At 42.7% G+C, this 12,437-nt stretch overlaps 1 pseudogene; it reads left to right on the top strand.

Moving 5' to 3' along the window:
* The first annotated feature begins 4,056 nt into the window (after positions 1-4,056).
* Positions 4,057-4,613, top strand: LOC102770068 (annotated as a pseudogene).
* The last annotated feature ends 7,824 nt before the right edge of the window (positions 4,614-12,437 follow it).

Here is a 12,437-nt window from a genome sequence, read left to right on the forward strand (position 1 = left end):
CCAGGAACCGAACCCGCGACCCTCGGGCGCACGCGCGCGGGCTGAGGAGGCTCTAGCAGCTGAGGCACACCGGCCGGGGCCTACCGAATGTTTTCAGATTTCAATTACGCTTTCCAAGCAAGTCCTCGGGGTTTGAAGCCGAAAAGGCCTACATCTGAACCCTGGTCTGACGGACAAGCGGCGTGACTGAGATTTCTCAACCCCTTCAACAAAAATGTACGGACCAGCGACCCATCCTGAGGCAAGGGTGCTTGCAGGGAAGGGACACCTGGGCGGTCAGTACGAAACAATCCTTTCCCTCCTGAGTTCATGACTGAACCGGGAGACGGACAAGAAGGCAAAAATTACCACAGCTCCCCCACGGGTTGTGCCCTGCCCTTTCGAGCCCACTTTCCCCGCCGCTTCGAAAGACTGTTCCGAAGTGAACACCGCTGCAACTTACCTGCTTCGTTGCAGAGCCGGTCAGTGCTTCTCGGTGCCCTCGGAAGACAGGGCCGTCGAGTTCTGTGAGACCTTCTCCCAAGAGCGACGAGCGAACGCGCCTCGTGGCCTCCCAGCTCACTATGGCGTCCTACCCGGGCTACGCACGCGTCAGCCACGCCTCCCAGGGATCGGACTGGGCAGCGTGGAGGAAGGACTGAGCATGCGCGACTTAGCTCCTCCCCCATCCCTTGATTTCGCGTCCTCGGGCCCACAGGAAGCTTGCATTCCTTGCTTCTCCCCAACCCCCCAATTCAACTGAGGTTTAAATGACATTCGGTAAATTTCACATATTTGAAGTGTGCAATCTGATAAGTTTTGACATAGGTATACACGTGTGAACCCATCACTGCAATCAAGATAATGAATATGCCCTGACCGGGTGGCTCATTGGTTAAAATGCTGTCTAGTAAGCCAAAAGGTTCATACCCGGCCTGGGCACTACCTAGGCTGCGGGTTTGATCCCCAGTTGGGTACATACCGGAGGCAACTGATGGATGTTTCTCTCTCACACGATGTTTCTCTCCCTTCCCCTCTCTCTAAAAATTAATAAAAACGTATCTTCAGGTGATAATTAATATGAGTGTGTGTGTGATAATGAACATATCCATCACCCTCAAAAGTTTCTTCCTGTTCCTTTGTAGTTCTGCCTCTTTTCTGTCGCCATAGACTAGTTTTAATTTTCTAGTATTTTATATATCTGGAATAAATTCATTTTTTGGCTGCTTCTCTCACCAAAATGATTGCCTCCTGCACCTTCCCTACTGGGGATAGAGGCCATATACTCTAATCCGACCGACCTTGACCTCCTGGTTCATGGGTTGACACTCAACCACTGAGCGACACCAGAGGGGCAATTCATTGGTTTTTAATGTTGAATAGCATTCCATTAAACGAATACGGAACTATTTTATTCATTCACTCACATGTTAATGAGCATTTGGGCTGTTTTCAGTTTGAGTCCACTGCAAATAAAACTACTGGTATGAACATTTGCTTAGGTAAACATCTAGGAGTGGAATGAGTGGGTTTTATTGTAAGTGCATAACTTTTATTTATTTATATAAATTATTGATTGAACTTTGAGAGAGAAGAGAGACATCCTCAATTTGTTGTTCCACTTATTATACATTCATTGGTTGCTTCTTGTATGTGCCCTGGCCAGAGATTGAACCTGTAACCTTGGCATATTGGGAGGATGCTCTAACCAACTGAGCTATCCACTCAGGGCAAACTGTTTTCCAAAGTGACTGATAAGTTTACATTCTCACAGAAGTGTATGAGAATTACAGTTGCTCCACATCCTCCCAAACACTTGGTATGCTCAGTCTTTTTAATTTTAGTCTTCCAATGGGAGTATGATGGTATCTCATTTGGGTTTCAATTTACACTTTGTAAATGACAAATTATGTTCAGCATGTTTTCAAATGCTTATTTTGCATTTGGCATATTTTCTTAGGTAAAGTTTCTGTTCAAATATTTTAACCACTTTTTAAATTGGATTCTTATTAAATTATAAGAATTCTTCATATATTCTAGATACTAGTCCTTTATCAGATATATGTTTTGAAAATATTTTCTTTCAGGATGGCTTGCCTCTTCATTTTCATAGCAGTATCTTTTGAGGAGCAAGACATGTTAATTTTAATGAAATCCAATTTATTAACATTTTTCATTTACAGTTAATGCTTTTTGTATTATATTTTTTAAAATCTTTACCAGACTCACACCCGGTTTGGCACAGTGGATGGAGCATCGGCCTGCGGACTGAAGGGTCCCAGGTTTGGTTCCAGCCCGGGGGCACATGCCTGGATTGTGGGCTTAATCCCCAGTAGGGGATGTGCAGGAGGCAGCCGATCAGTAATTCTCTCTCATCATTGATGTTTCTATCTCTCTATCCTCCCTTCCTCTCTGAAATCAATAAAAATATATTTTAAAAAATAAGATAAAATCTTTACCAAACTCAAAGTCACTAAGATTTTCTTCCATGTTTTCTTTTAGAAGTGTTATAGATTTGTGCTTGTACATTTAGGTCTATGATCCATTTTGAGCTATTTTTAAAAAAATATTTTTGACTGGGAATCAAACCGTGACCTCCTGGTTCATAGGTCGACCCTCAACCACTGAGCCACGCTGCCTGGGCACATTTTGAGCTATTTTTGTACATGGTGAGAAGTAAAGGTCTGGGTTGTTGTTGTTGTGTTGTTGTTGTTGGTGGTGGTGGTGGTGGTGGTGTGTGTGTGTATTTGTACAAAGCTATCCATTGCCCCCATTAAATTGCCTTGGCACGTGTGTTGAAAATTACTTAGCCATATTGGCATGGGTCTATTTCTGGATTCTGTTCCATTCCATATAACTATCTGTCTCTATCTTAGTGTCCATATCACATATCCTTGATTATAGTAGCTTAATAATAAGTCATGAAATCAGGTAGTGGAGTTGTTATCTATTTATTGCTGAATAACAAATGACCACAAATTTGAAAGTTTAAAACAATACACATTTATTTATCTCACAGTATCTGTAGAGCAAGAGTTCAGGCATAGCCCTGGCCAGTGTTACTCAGTTGTTAGAGTGCTGGCCCGTGCACTGAAGGGTCACAGGTTCGATTCTCAGTCAAGGGCACGTACCTGGGTTGCAGGTTTGGTCCTCAGGCCCAATAGGGGTACGTGTGGGAGGCAACCATAATAGATGTGTCTCTCTCACATTGATGTTCTCTCTCTCCCTTCCTCCCTCCCACACTCTCTAAAAGTCAAAGGAAAAATATTCTCAGGTGAAGATTAACACACACACACACACACACACACACACAACAAAGAGTCTGGGCATAGCTTAGTTAGATCCTCTACTTATCATCTCACGGGCTGTATTCAAAGTATAGGCCAGAGCTGGCCTCTTATCTGGAGGCTTGACTAGGAAAAAATCCACATTTTACTAGCAGCATTCAGTTCACTGCAGCTGTGTAACTGAGAGCTTCTGTTTTTTGTTGGCTGGCAGCTAGAAGCTGCTCTCAACTCCTAGAGTCCCTTACAATTCTCTGCCACCTGGGCATCCCCAACAGAACCATAAAGGAGAGTGAGAAAGGGAGAGAGCCAGAGAGAGAAAAGGACTTTAGAGGGAGTCTGCTAGCAGGACAGTCTTATCTAACTTAACGTAGTCACGAAATCACATCTCATCACCTTTACCGTATTTTATTGGTTAGAAGCAAGTCACTGGTCCTGTCCACACACATGGGGAGGGGATTATACAAAGGCCTGAACACCAGGAGGAAAGGATAATGGTGCCATCTTAGAATCTGTCCTCCACAGGTAGTATAGATTCTCCAACTATGTTCTTCTTTCCAACGTTGTTTTTGACTATTCTAGTTGGTCTTCTGCATTTCCATATAAATTTTGGAATCAGCTGTAAATATTTTACCAAAAAAAAGGCTACTAGGGTTTTAATTGGGATTGTATTAGATCAGTTTGGGTACAAATAACACCTTAACACTATTGATCATAGTGCGTCACTCCATTTATGTTGGTTTTATTTAATTTCTATTGACAATGTTTTCTAGTTTTCAATATACAGGTCTTGTACACCATTTTTTTTCAAATTTATCCCTAAGCATTTTATAATTCTGATTCTATTTAAATGGGATTTTTTAAAATTTCTATTTCATGCTCTTTCTCTTCAATGAGGTCATAGAGCAGCCTCCTCAGCAGACACAGAGATGAGGGTCTTTGTGAAGACCCTAACTGGCAAGACCATCACCCTTGAGGTTTGACATTGAGAATGTCAAATCTAAAATCCAAGACAAGGAGAGCATCCTGCCTGACCAGCAGCGCCTGACTTTTGAGGGCAAACAGCTGAAGGATGGCTGCACTCTCTCAGACTACAATATTCAGAAAGAGTCCACCCTGCACTTGGTGCTTTGTCTGTGGAGTGACATCACCGAGCCCTCCCTCTGCCAGCTCTCCCAGAAGTACAACTGCAACAAGATGATCTGCCACAAGTGTTACACTCACCTGCACCTCTGCACTGTCAACTCCCACAAGAAGTGGGACCACACCAACAACATGTGCCCCAAGAAGAAGGTTAAATAAGGCCCCTCCACCAACTCGTCAGGCCCACAGGGCAGCCTTCTGCCTGAATCCCATGACCCTAGAGCAGGGGTCCTCAAACTTTTTAAACAGGGGGCCAGTTCACTGTCCCTCAGACCGTTGGAGGGCCGGACTATAGTTTAAAAAAAACCCATGAACAAATTCCTATGCACACTGCACATACCTTATTTTAAAGTAAAAAAACAAAACGGGAACAAATAGAATATTTGTATTTGCATGTGGCCCGCAGGCCATCGTTTGAGGACCCCTGCCCTAGAGCCTCAATTAAGTTTTTCTTTTGTTCATTGAAAAAGAAAATTTCAATTTCATTCAAAAGTGTTTAATCAGTAAACTTGGAAAAGTAGGAAACCAAGGTTGTCCTGTGCGTATTGTGTTGTGACTAAGAAGACAAGCATCCTATATAAGAGAGAGGTAATATGCAAATTAACCCTCATGCCCTATGACCAGGCTGGCAGGGAGATTAGTGAGGGACGACCAAACAACTGAACAAGCAGGCTGCGTGGGGCGACCAGGCCGGCGGGAGGGCCATGAGGGGCAACCGGGCCAGCAGGGGCGGGCAGTTGAGGGCGACCAGGCAGGCAGGCAGGTGAGTGATTAGGAGCCAGCAGTCCCGGATTGTGAGAGGGATATCCGACTGCTAGTTTAGGCCCGATCCCTAGGAAGTCAGACATTCCCCCGAGGGGTCCCGGATTGGAGAGGGTGCAGGCTGGGCTGAAGGGACCCCGCCCCATCCACAAATTTTGTGCACTGGGCCTCTAAGAGGAATGTTAGCACTACCATTTGTCTTCTAAGCAAGTCCTCTTATCTAACTCTTATCAACAATAAAGTTGACATCCTGCTTTTCATCCAACTATTACTCTCTATGTCTATTTTTCAGTTGCTTCTGAACTGGTGTAGGGAGAGGGTATGATTTATTAACCCCCTAAAACCTCAACATCTTCAACTGACTGGCAAAACCTACTCATATTTCAAAACTCAGCTCAAGGCTTCCTGCCTTCATGACAACTTCCTGACATTCCCTCCCATGTGTCTCTGCTTGCACTTCCTGTGGTACATGTAGCAACACTTAGCTATTCTCTTTTGTCAATATAGCTTTCCCCTTCCCCCTTCTCCTCTTTCTAAATATGTAAAAGACTTAAAGCATAAAGTAAAACCATAATTTTTTAAATATATTTTATTGATTTTTTACAGAGAGGAAGGGAGAGAGATAGAGAGTCAGAAACATCGATGAGAGAGAAACATCAATCAGCTGCCTCCCGCACATCTCCTACTGGGGAAGTGCCCACAACCAAGGTACATGCCCTTGACCGGAATTGAACCTGGAATCTTTCAGTCCGCAGGCCGACGCTCTATCCACTGAGCCAAACCGGTCTTGGCAAACCATAATTTTTTGACTTACTAAATATCAGAACATACTATAAGTCCACTGAAATCAATAGGTAAAGGGGGAAAAATTCATCAGTAGAATAAAACAGAAATCCAAACAAACAAAAAAAGAAAAAACATCATATATTTATTTTATCTTTGTAGCCCTGATGCCTAGCACAATGCCAGCCAGGTAGTCAGTAAATAGTTGCCAAATTAATTATTATGATGACAAAATGATAAGACTTCAGTCTTTAAAAAGAATAAAAGTCCATCATGTAATAGTTAATGAAATAACACAGCATTTTAAGATTAAAACTATATAAAAATCTGTGTACAGCCCTGGCCAGGTGCCTCAGTTGGTTAGAGTGTTGTCCTGTACAACATTGTAGGTTCAATTCCCAGTCAGGTCACATATGTAGGTTGCAGGTTCCATACTCAGTCGGGGTGTGTACGGGAGTCAACCGATTGATGTTTCTTTCTCACATTGATTGATGTTTCTCTCTCACTCACTCTTCCTCTCTCTAAATATATCCTTAGGTGAGGATTTTTAAAAATTGTGTGTATGTTGAAAGGTAATATGTAAAATAAATAAATTGCCATTATGTTTGGTATCTTTTTTAACGAGAATTTTAAAACTCTTCTTCATTACTTCTAATGTCTGAATTCCCCCCCCCCCCCCGCCCCCCCCCCCGCCACACACACACAAGTACTGGGTTGGGAATAGGGGATTAATGTCACATGGGACGTTGAGATTCGGAGGGCAGCCAAGTAAAGGAAAGGCAGTTGGAGAGAGCAGGACTAAACATGAGAAAAACCATGTCTAAACTCCAACTAAGTCCAGGGGCCAGGAGCAGGGTCAAAGAAAAAAATCACAGAGACTGGAATTCAGAATAGGATCATTGAAAGACCAAAGTGTAGGGTGGAGGGGAATTCAAGCATTGCTTCCTTAAATATCTGTGGGAAGCTATGAATTTCTGTTTAGCACAGATTAAAGAGCACCTACTACATGTCAGACACCGTGTGCTGGTTTTACAAAGATTATTAAGACAAAGTCCTAAGGAGGACAATACAAAGATACTTAGGCCTATTACAGTAAAAGTGTTGGAAATCAAAACGAGAAGATACTAAAAGCAGCCAGAGGAAAAAGGGCAATTACCTTCTATTTCAGTAAAGTGTTCTCCGGAGAAACAGAATCAATGGGATACAGCAAGAAGGAGAGAGAGAGAAAAGAAGATTTATTATAGGATTGAGCTCATGCAGTTACGGAGGCCAAAAAGTCGTACACTATGCTATCTGTAAGCTAGAGAGCCAGTCTGAGTCCAAAGTCCTAAGAATAGGAGGCTGCTAATGTTTCTGGAATCCGGAGGCCTGAGAGTCAGGACCTCTGATGTCTGAAGGATGTCCTAGCTCAAGAAGAGAGGAAGTTCGCTTTTCCTTTGCCTCTTTGTTCTATTTGGGCCCTCTATGGATTGATCAGGTGATGCCTGCTCACATTGGCAGGGTAGATCTCTTTAGTTAGTTTACTGATTCAAATCAAAATGCTAATCTCTTCCAGAAACACCTGCAAGACACATCTAGAAGTAATTACATCCAGAAGTAATGTTTTATCAGCAATCTATCCAGTCAAGGAACTGATAGGTGAATTCCCAACAGAACAATGCGAGCTAAAAGACAATCTGCACAGCTGAAAGACAAAAGAAAACAAACTACATCACCTATCAAAATTGTCCTTCAAAAATTAAAGGGCACAGCTGAAAAAACGGGAAAACTAGAATAGATATTTCTCCAGAGAATAGACATTTCTCCAGAGAAAATATATAAATTACCAATAAGTACATGAAAAGATGCTCTACATCACTAATCATCACTAATGCAAGTCAAAATAACAATCAGATACTACTTCATATCCATTAGGATGGCTATGATCAAAAAATAGGAAATAACCACTGTTCCTAATGAGGATATTGAGAAATTAGAACCCTTGTGCACTGTTGGTGGAAATGTAAAATGGTGCAGCCACTATGGAAAACAGTATAGAGTTTCCTCAAAAAATCAAACACAGAATTAATAAATTATCCAGCAATTCCATTTCTGGGTATATAGCCAGAAGAATTGAAAGCAGGGTCTCAAAGAGATATTTGTATGTTCATAGCAACATTATTCACAATAGCTGACCATACATTGAAATGATTTTAATCACTACCAGCATATTGATGTCTTCCAATCTGTCTCCAGTACACATGCACCTCCCTCAAATGCAGTTTGTTCAAAACTAAACTTACGTTCTTCCTCCTTCCCACAAATCACAAATCTTCCTCCTCCTCCTCCTCCTCCTCCTGCTCTCCTCCTCCTCCTGCTCTCCTCCTCCTCCTTTTCTCCTCCTCCTCCTCCTCCCCTTTCTCCTCTTCTCCTCCTCCTCTTCCTCCTCCTCTTCCTCTTCTTCCTTTTTTTCTTCAGGGAAGACTAATGCCACCTTTTAGGTGGTGAAGATTACGTCCTCTCACTGTATGTACCATACTTGCTTCTTGGAATTGCCCACTGCTCAGGGGATCTCCAATAACTCAATAACTTCACCTCATTCCTCTCTAACAACTTGTGTGTGTGTGTGTGTGTGTGTGTGTGTGTGTGTGTGTGTGTGTGTGTGTGTTTGGTGTGTGTGTGTGAGTGTGTGTGCTGTGTGTGTTTGTGGTGTGTGTGTGTGGTGTGTGTGGTGTGTGTGTTTGATGTGTGTGTGTATGGTGTGTCTCTTGTGTGTGTGAGTGTGTGTGAGTGTGTGTGTACGAGTGTGTGTGTGGTGTGTGGTGTGTGTGGTTGTGTGGTGTGTTTCATGTGTGTGTGTGTGGTGTGTGGGGTGTGTGTGTGTGTTTGGTGTGTGTGAGTGTGTGTGTGTGAGTGTGTGTGGTGTGTGTGTGTGCTCCTCCTCCCCTCCACCTCCTCTTTCTTCTCCTTCTTTTGTGTTCATGTGCTCAGTGGCATTATTATTTTTCCACCTACCCAAGCCAACACCTGAGACCCCCTCCTAATGCATCTACCTTATTCCTTTCACTTTCCATATCCACTTTCACCAAGTTCTGCTTTTTCTACTTTCTGAATATTTCTGTGTTTGTTCCTTTTTCCAACTGCACTATCACTGTTCAAGTTCAAACTTCATCTTCTTTGGCTTGGGCTATTTTATTTTATATATATATATGTATTATATATATATGTATTATATATATATGTACTTACATATATATATGTATTATTGATTTTTTACAGAGAGGAAGGGAGAGTATTTTATTATTTTTTTAATAAGAGAACATTTATTTATAAAATCACAGAGGTAGAAGAAGTAATTCGTAGAAGAAATGAGCTGATGAAACAAGTTATAGAGACAAAGGATGGGCCCTTGGAGCTTGGGAGTGAGGAAGGTAATGGTAATGCACATGGGGGGCAGGGGAGAAAGAAGGGGGAAGAAAAAAGGAAAAGAAAAGGGAAAGGTACTAATGTGCTTCCAGGAGGGAGAGCGCGCTGGGTCCTCTGTCCTAAGGGTTTTAGGGTGGAGATTTTAGGGGAGGTCCCAGGGGAAGATCTCAATAGAATATTTAGCAGTTTTTCAGGGGTGTCCTTCCAGGGTCTAGGTCTCCACTGATTGATTGGTCAGTGCCAGGGCAGGGTGTCATTCTTCAATGCTGCTGGTCTTGAGGTCAGCCTTGGTGTCCCTGATCTGCTTTTGCTGCTTTTCTGGGCTGGCCCATCATCATTGCTCTGCTCATGTCTAACTGCTGACAACATCACCGCTATGCTGTACGCCTTTTAGCAGAACCTGGCCTCCATGGGTTTGGTTTTCTCTGGAAGAAATGTTAATTTTTTAATACTTCCCAGTTCTACGGATTACTGTTCATTCCCAGAGAGCTGTGGGTGTTCTCCTTCAGGCAACTGTTTACAGAAAATCTGTAACTGAGCCCACAGGAGAGCTGGAAATCCCAAGGGCATAAAGCCCACTCTGGAGGGCACCCTGACCCAGGAACTCGATGCTCCACTTGTGGCTTATCTACACTGAATAACTGGGCTATTTTAATAGAACTCCTTTCAGCAGAACTTCAGCTTCAACCTGCCCATCACACTACTGCCAGCACAACTAACATGAACCAGACGGCGATTCCCCTGCACCTACAGGATCAGCTCTAAACTCCTTGGAATGGCATTCAAGTCCTGTCCTGTCAGGACCTAGAGCTTGCCTCTGTAGTCCAACCTTATCACTTTCAAAGCCTCTCTCATCCCTCAAAATCTAATAGAACTGAAGTTACTTGTAATTCGTCCAAACAAGTCATGCTTTTTGGGTGTTTTTCCCTTTGTGCCTTTGCCCATGATGAGAATTCCTAGAATACCTTCTTTCACCTTGTTCGTTTATAAAACTCATTTATTCTTTATGAGATAGCTCTTCATCACTTCCCCTAAGTAGTCCTCCTTGATCCCCTAGGCTGGATTAGGAAACTCTCTAAGTGGTCCCCATGTGTCCGTGTATACATCCTCCTAGCATTTAACCTTCAAAGCTACATTGTTACATGTGTGGCCCCCAAGTTTACAAGTGAATCTTTCAATGGGCAGAACTTGGGTCTTTTATTTTATATTTACTAGGACAAAATAGTAGCTCCAGAAAGGTTAGTTCAACTTGTACAAACAATTGGTAATATAGTTGTTAGCTTTTCTGATTTTGCCCCGCTCCTCCTTAAGGATTTACCACCAGCTTCTGGAGAATAAAGTCAGCATAGAGGAAATCAGAGTCAAGAGATGGAGAAAAATAGAGGAGGCACATGCCTTGTAATGGTACTGATCAGTCTCACACTCCACCCCCCAGGAGTGGGCACATGAGCCATTTTTGGCTGGTGTAACGCATCCCCAGTGACTGATTCAAGGATGGACATGAACATAACAGAAATGGTGAGGAATGAAAACGGAGGAAGGCCATATGGACTCACCTGAAACACACAAAATACCCTAAGTTTCCATAAGAAAGGAATTCCATCACCCAAAGGAGCAAGGGAAAGCATTTGGGTAAACAAAAATTATAGCTAATATAATCTACTGCAAGGAACGTGTGTCTAGTATCCTGTTGTCCATCTGGCAAACTCCTGCTTTATGATCTATCCTAAAATTCACCATCAGCCTTTCTGACTCCCCATGGCAAAAGTTATTTCCTTTTCCTAAGTTCCGGTAACTTCATGCTCAACAGCAGGTATAATGAAGTTAGACAGGTCCGGATTCGAATTCTAGCTTTGCCACTCAGTAACTGTGTGTTACTTAACTTCTTTGAAGCTAACTCCTCTTTAAAATGGGACTATCTCTATTAACCTCAAAGGAATGTTACTGGGATTACAGATGTCAGTATAAGGTGACTGATGTATCCTAGGCACTCAGATAATGTTAGTGTCAATGCCTACGCCCCTACCCGATGGCATATTAGAATGAACTCTTTGAAGAATTGTTTTTACTCTTCCTTGTTCCCAGCACCTAGACAGGACTTGGCATATCTTGGGTTCATGAAAGATATTTAGTAATAGATAAATATGGAAAGGGGGGTATTGCACTGATGGAAAAGATAATTATCTGTAGTAAAGTTAGTGTTCGCAGAATTTGCTCCTCTGGTAAACTACAAATACGTGCAAATCTCTGTGTTATCCCTGCCATGACTTAGCCAGAGGCCTTTGCTGGTGAGAATTCTTTTTTTAAAAATATATATTTTATTGATTTTTTACAGAGAGGAAGGGTGAGGGATAGAGAGCCAGAAACATCGATGAGAGAGAAATATCGATCAGCCGCCTCCTGCACGCCCCCCCAGTGAGGATGTGCCCGCAACCAAGGCACATGCCCCCGACCGGAATCGAACCCGGGACCCCTGAGTCCGCAGTCCGACGCTCTATCCACTGAGCCAAACCGGTTCGGCGAGAATTCTTTTAAAAGACATTAGCCCTAGCTGGTTTGGCTCAGTGGATAGAGCATCGGCCTGTGGACTGAAGAGTCCTGGGTTCGATTCCGGTTGGGAGCACATGCCTGGGTTGTGAGCTCGATCCCCAGTGGGGGTGTGTGTGCAGAAGACAGCCAATCAATGGTTCTTTCTCATCATTGATGTTTCTATTTCTCTCTCCTTCTCTCTTCCTCTCTGAAATCAATAAAAGTATATTTTTTAAAAAATAAAAGACATTAGATTGGGGAGCCTCAGGATGGATGAATTTGGGCAGCTCCTCTAGAGAAAAGTCAGTCTTACAAAATGTGTGACCATATTGCCTTCTGGAGACTGCAGATTTTTCTAAAAAAAAAAAAAAAAAAAAAACACAACAAGAAAAAAAAAGTTAATCAGAAAAGCCCTTTACATTCCTAATCCCAATTTCTGAGTATTTTGCTGAAGCCTTAAAGCTAGCTTTCAGGAAAGAACTTGAATAAAAGTAGACCCATCATGTAGGCCTGCTTCACTCTGCAGATGAGAAGAAATGTATCTGAAAGAAA

This window comes from Myotis davidii, unplaced genomic scaffold, assembly GCF_000327345.1.
Source record: "Myotis davidii unplaced genomic scaffold, ASM32734v1 scaffold88, whole genome shotgun sequence".
NCBI lineage: Eukaryota > Metazoa > Chordata > Mammalia > Chiroptera > Vespertilionidae > Myotis > Myotis davidii.